This window comes from Staurois parvus, unplaced genomic scaffold (genome assembly GCF_062004578.1).
Source record: "Staurois parvus isolate SC_StPar_1 unplaced genomic scaffold, SC_StPar_1.0 ptg000021l, whole genome shotgun sequence".
Classification (NCBI taxonomy): Eukaryota; Metazoa; Chordata; class Amphibia; order Anura; family Ranidae; genus Staurois; species Staurois parvus.
In genome coordinates this window covers 141128-148460 of record NW_028317817.1, presented here as the reverse complement: position 1 = coordinate 148460, position 7333 = coordinate 141128, and positions in this window count along the sequence as shown.

Below are 7333 nucleotides of genomic sequence, written 5' to 3'. Positions count from 1 at the left end.
GTGTTGGGTCGTCTCTCGCTTATTCTGGTGGCCAACCCTCCGTGCCGACATTGCCTCTTATGTAGCGGCATGTTCGATCTGTGCCCAGAATAAGTCTCCACGGCATCTCCCTTTGGGTCTTCTGCAACCCATTCCCAATGGGGAGCTTCCTTGGTCACATCTAGGTATGGACTTTATTGTAGACCTCCCGGTGTCTCGGGGTCATACGGTCATCCTCATGATCGTCGATCGGTTTTCCAAGATGTGCCATTGCATTCCACTCAGGAAATTACCCACAGCGCAAGAACTGGCCACGGTCTTTTCCAGGGAGATTTTTCGCCTGCATGGGTTGCCTAAGGTGATTGTCTCGGATCGCGGGAGTCAGTTCGTGTCCAGATTCTGGCGCTCCTTCTGCTCCCAGTTGGGTATTAGTCTCTCCTTTTCTTCAGCCTACCACCCGCAGTCCAATGGGGCTGCGGAACGTTCCAATCAGGGCTTAGAACAATTCCTTCGGTGTTATATTTCAGACCATCAGGACGATTGGGCCGATCTCCTGCCTTGGGCAGAGTTTGCCAGGAACTCGGCGGTCAACTCCTCCTCCGGGATGTCTCCTTTCATGGCCAACTATGGGTTCCAACCCGCGGTATTACCTGAGAGGTTCTCACCACAGGACATTCCGGCTGTGGAGAACCATCTTGCTGCCCTGCGTTCTTCATGGGGGCAGATCCAGAGGGCCTTGAGGGACTCAGCTCAGCGCCAGAAGTTCCAGGCTGATCGCAGACGGTTGCCCGCTCCTTCATACCAGGTCGGCGATCGTGTGTGGTTGTCTACTCGCAACCTCAATCTTCGTGTGCCCACACCCAAACTAGCTCCCCGTTTTGTCGGTCCTTTCCGCATTCTCCGCAAAGTGAATCCGGTGGCCTATGCCCTTGCCCTTCCGTCTGGGATGCGGATCTCCAATATCTTTCATGTTTCCCTGTTGAAACCTCTGATCTGCAATCGCTTCACTACCTCTCTGCCTCGGCCCCGTCCTGTCCGGGTTGACGGTCATGAGGAGTATGAGGTGAGCCGGATCCTGGACTCTCGATTGGTGCGAGGTCGATTACAGTTCCTGGTTCATTGGCGCGGTTATGGTCCCGAGGAGCGTTCCTGGGTTCCTTCCGCGGATGTCCATGCTCCTGCCCTCCTCCGCGCTTTTCATACCCGCTTTCCTCAGCCGTTGAGCCGTGGAGGGGGAGGGGCCCTTGAGGAGGAGGTACTGTCAAGGTCCTACCTTTTCCCTGAGGTTATGTTACTCCATGTGCTGGCGTCCATCTTGGATTCTGCTGTGCATGATGGGAATCCTTTTATGCCTTCAGGTCTCTGTGGTCCATCCCCCAGAGGGGTGTGGCTGATGACATATAAGCCTGTGGCCCGCACATGCTCTTTGCACTTGTGTCTTTGTGTTGCTATTACTCTGTTCTGACTCTCGTGACTCTCCTGGTATCTGATTCGGCTTGTGACTTGACTATTCTTTGTATTCTCCCTTGATCTGACCCTCTGTTGCTGAACCCGGCTCGTGACCTATGATTCTCGTCTGCTTTCCTGTACTGTTTTGTCCTGTTGTTGTTGACCCGGCTTGTCTGACTACTCTTTTGTCTCTTCCACCAGCTACACGCCATTGGCGGCGGCCATTACCGCAGCTGAGGTGTCTCGGGGGCCGCGACCTGGTTCCTGGCTGCGTCAAGTCCATCCCCACCATCAGGGGCCCTGGTGAAGGGCAGCCTGGGACTTAGACTCCGTGCCCTGAGGGACTTCGGTCTGTGGGTAGTGGTTGTCGTCAGCCAGTGCGTTACATTGTTAGGCCTGCCTGTCCGTTCCTCGGCCCCTGCCCTGACAGTATCTCAGTGTAATTTCTCCACATTCACCAATCTCAAAAGTTTTCTCTAATGTCAATGATTCCATGTTCTGGTCTATCATGAATCTACGCACAATATTGACAATAGGTTCTTATGACCATAGTTACTCAAATCCTCTTTATTTTTTGTCCTTCTAGATTCACATCCTCCTCTTGGTTCTCTAAGTTGTTGTTTGGTGTCTGCCCCCTCATTCTGCTGTGTTCAACTTCCATGCCAAGTTTTTTTTTTTCAGCTCATCTTAAGAAAAGGGCAAAAAAGAGCAGCTATAAGACAGGAAGAGGATTTAGATTACTGTGTTTCCCCCTCCCCCTTTTTTTTTTTTGGGAGAAGAGAAAAAAAGGAAATGATAAAAAGGGGAGAGGGCATGGGAAGAAGGAAGAGGGGGAGAGGGAGAGAAAAAAAGAAAAGAGAGGACAAAAGGAAAAGAAGAGAGGGAAAAAGAAAAGGGAGAGAGAAAATAAAAAGAGAAGACTTACCTCCAGCAAGGCCTCAGCAAGGCCGACCTACATCAAAGCCGTACAAAGTCACACTAAAGTTCCTGGGACTAAATAGTGGAAGGGACGGGGTAAAAGGGAAACAAATTTCTTCCTTATCCTAGAAGGAAAAAAAATGGATTTTAAGTAAGGGCAAAAAAGCCAAGATGCCAGCCATCTTAGACACGGCAGGCATCCGCGCATGCGCCTTGTGGCCGGGAAGACGCCGGGACATTTAGAAAAGCCGGAAATGGGAGCATGCCAGCTCTATAGGGGAGCAGGAGAAAAATAAAGAACAAGCCAAACGGAGGAAAGACAAGCATCTGGGGAGACAGCCAGAACACAGAAAAGCGAAAAAAAAAACCCAGAGGAACAGAGAAGGAGTGCATGAAAAGTCATGGAAAAAGGACAGGTATAGCTGCTCTCTCTGTCCTAAGCTCCAGCAAATGCCATGAACCTGTTGGCAGGTATCGTGCTACTGGATGAACAACAACTGCTGTACCAAAGGACCCCCAGAAGGGACTCCCTATCTTATCAGCCCCTTTAGCTGCCCAAGAGTAGGGACTATAACTGGGAGAGGCTGAACCCAGGTGGAAGCTGCTCATGGGAGAGGTAAGGACGACCAACTTACATTCACGGACCATGCGGTATGAGGAAACAAAGGAGAATGCTGGGGGTACCTTAATCCTTTCTTTTTATAAATTCATTGGTCTTGAGGGAGGAGTCTAAGGCATAGATTATCACAGGTATGCTGCCATGGAGGCACCAGGAAAAGAAGTTAAAGAAATCTCTTCAAAGTGAGACAAAGTACCCATTTAGTTGTTTTTGAAACATGTATCCCTAGTGTAAGATTTAAGTCTTACCTCTGATTCTAGTGACAGCTTTAAATTCTTGGCTTTCCTTGTCTTATATTCAGTCCAGGACAAATAGAAAGAATACATCTCTTGAGCAGACAGTAATAAAAATTGAATAGGGGTTCTATTCCTTCCCTAAGGTGTTTGGGTCCTGATGAAAAGGAGTGGATCAAAGATCTTTGATAGTAATAATACTAGGGATGCACCAATGCCGTTATTTTACCATAAGTCCGAGTATCGATACTTTCAGCCAAGTATTCACCGATACCGAGTACTGATACTTTGGCGGTGGACTTGAGCCCATACAAAATGTATGGACTCAAATCGCACTGCAAAGAATTGCATGCGATTTGAACAGGACTGCTGCCGAAATCACATGCGGTTTCCTGCACAGCTCCTGTTTGAAACCAGGCTTGTCATAGTGACTTTGAGTTCACACAGGTGCAGCACGGGAAACCTCCCTGCATGACTGGTTACACCAGTTGCAGCTCCTGATCCCACTGTGGACATCAGCAGTTGTGACTAGGGCTCCTCCTGCCTCTTGCCACTCTCCCACCAGCCTCCAGCGGCTCTCTCCCTGCAGCCTCCAGTGGTTCCAGTCATCAACTAGACCCCATTGCCCACCACCCCCCTGGTCCCGCTCTACCAGACTGACGATCCCCCACAGTTAGACAATGAAAAGCTGATTCACAAGCCTCGGCCTCTAGGAGGCATTATATTGCTAATAATGTTCTTTAAATGTTTGATCATCGCCTGTCATACTCCTTATTGGTGATTTATTGTATGGCATCCTTGTGCGGGTGAACAGTTGTTTGTACTACTTAGTGTTTCAATACAAACTTTTGACAAAGAAAAGCTGATTCATAGGTTCAGGGATTTGAAATACCTGCTGCTTTCTCATCTCTCCTTGCAAAGCTGACAGTACAGGCTAAATGGTTTCTGATTGGTTAGCGCCATCCATGTGACAGCATTCTTGTTCAAATTGCATGCAATTCTTTGCGGTGCGATTTGAGCCCATCATCTTGTACGGGTTCAAATTGCACCGTAAAGGTATCGGTATTCGGTATCAGAAGCATTTGCTCGAGTATGAGTACTTGTGCAAGTACTCAACATTGGCATCGATCGGTATCAGTGCAACCCTAAATAATACCTAACATACGAAAGGAACCTTGTGTCCCTACAGATTTAAAACCCTACTACTTGCTGGCTGAACAAAAATGTCTGGTTTGTGTAGAGCTAGAGGTTTTTTTAGGAACTGCCTCAGATTTTGATTGGACTGTTTTTTCTCTGTTCCTTGTAGTAAGCTTTGCTGATGTCTCAAGTGTACTGACCAACTCAGAAGCACAAAAATGAACTTGCAGTTTATCACTTTCTCATTTGTAATGATGGCCTTTAGAGGACAATAACACAAGTATGCAATGACTCTAAAATGCGTATGATGATGGGGTTGACACTTTCTGTTTCCTGTTCTTTTATCATTCTGAGAAATGATTGTAAAGAATGTTATATGCTTTAGGCCAACACCTCTACAGTACGAGAATCTTAAACTTGCCAAGCAAGATCTTCTATCTACAGCATGTGAATGTTGCTGAACATACTGTACCACAAGGGCATTAATGTTTTTAATTTAAACTATGTTGCACCATGTAATAAAAGTTTGTGCCCCTTCATGTGAGCAATGTTATCTAAAGTATCACAGCGGATCTAAACTCTCTCAATCAATATTAACTATTTTTAATCCTTATGCTGCTAGCATTAGTAAATAGGAAGGTATATTAGTTTTACTTGTTTAAAAGTTTTAGATTTATTTTTACATTTCTACAATTGCTTCCTGTTTTTTGGCCTGGGAAAAATGATGTCATACATCCCAGGAGTCTTTATGGGCATTTGTTTTCTTTCATCTGCATGCCTGAACTAAGCGCTGGTTGACATCTGTGTGGTCATGCAAGGCACGAGAGCCCATTCATTTGAATGTACTCCCATGCCCCGGGACACACAGAGAAGAAGTCCCTGCACGACTTTGGAAAATGCAGCCCGCACTGGAACCGAGGTTCCCAGTATTGTTATGAATTCCAGTGCGGGTGGCATGCCATTAGACCTTCATTCACTGTTCATCAAATAGCGATATTTTTGTTTGTTTATGAAACTAGGTTTTATTTATAAAGACGTTATATATCACAAGTTAACGACTAAATCTGTGTCTGTAGTGCATGTTCAAACCTTAATACCATAAATAATAACATGTTATTAGATTTTTACTCCAGGAGTATATGAGTTTGGCAATTCTACAGAAATGCTTAAATAATGCATTACAATTTAACTAAACCCATTAGATTTTAGTTGACTAAAATGTACTATGGATTTTAGTCAACTCAAATACAACTAAAACTAAAACAATTTAGATGTCTAAAATATGGCTAAAACTAAAATGGCATTTTAGTCAAAATACTATGACTAAAACTAAATCAAAATTCGATGTCAATATTAACACTGCTGGGCACATCTGGCAGTGGTGCAAAGCTTACCTTCTTAATGTTCACCAGCTTCACACTGTTATTTGAATGAAAGAGAAATGCAGACATGTGACCACGTTAAAAATCCTTAATAAATGTTAAAAATGAATAGATTTTTATTATTTTTCACATCGCATCCTTTATAGAAATGCATTTGAGTGACATTGACCTTAATCTATGGGACTCGAACTTGTAAATTCAAAAGTGCCCATTTTGAAGGCTTCTGCGTTAAGGCTTTACAGATACTCTAACCCCTTCACGCCTAAGGGTAAAACAAATCTTAAAGCCTAAGCACAATTTTGTAATGTTGACATGTGTTAGTAAAACCATCCATATCATCACAACTACTTTGTACATCCAGGTGAATTATACCTTGTTTTTTTTTCAGGACAAATTGGGCTTTCATTTGGTGGTAAGTGGTAATGGACATCTCCTGATTTATTATCAAAGGAAAACTGGCCCAAAATAGTAAAAACAATTTTTTTTTAAATTTAGCTGTGTGTTTGTTACTACCATAACCTACCACCAAAGAACCACCCAAAATAAATAACTAAAAGTACCTTTTTGAAGGCTTATATACAAGTTATTGGCCATATAAGGGGTATGGGGACTCAGGTACTGCCCTAAGGGACCCCATGTTGATGGGGACTAGGGCCTCTTCCCCACAACCCTGGGCTGTGGTTGTAAATAAAACCCAGCTCTTGACGATCGCAGCGATACCATATATGTTTATGTTATTTGTTGTTTGTACCCGAAGTATAGCCCCGAAACAATAGTGCGCATTTTGTTGGGTTTTTTTTTAACCTAAAAACACACTGACACCATTTGTTTTTAAACTCTGACCTTTGACCCTGACCTTTTGACCTTGACCTAACCACTTACCCTGGCATTGAACTAGATCAGACCTTGATCTAGATATGTTTTCTTTATTTTTTATTTTATTTTTTAATATTTATTTATCTTTTTTTTTTTTATGCCAGGAGTTAGAGAGATACAATGTATCTCTCTCCTCCAGTCATAGAGAGAGGAAAAAAAAACAAGGGGGCCGGGCTGTACAGTGACTGATCACTGTGATAGCCAAGCACAGCGATCATGTGACCGGATTGGGAGTCCCGGGTCCCGATTGTTAGAATGGGACCCGGTGCTCTCAGTGACACCCTGGTCTGTGTGCTGGGAGCATGCTGTGCCCCATCGTTGATGTCAGTGGGAGAAACTGTGCCCCATCATTGGTGTCATTGGGAGAAATGGTGCCCCATCATTGGTGTCATTTGGAGAAATGGTACCCCATCGTTGGTGTCATTGGGAGAAATGGTGCCCCATCGTTGGTGTCATTGGGAGAAATGGTGCCCCATTGTTGATGTCAGTGGGAGAAATGGTGCCCCATCGTTGATGTCAGTGGGAGAAATGGTGCCCCATCGTTGGTTTCATTTGGAGAAATGGTGCCCCATCGTTGATGTCAGTGGGAGAAATGGTGCCCCATCGTTGATGTCAGTGGGAGAAATGGTGCCCCATCGTTGATGTCAGTGGGAGAAATGGTGCCCCATCATTGGTGTCATTGGGAGAAATGGTGCCCCATCATTGGTGTCATTGGGAGAAATGGTGCCCAATCATTGGTG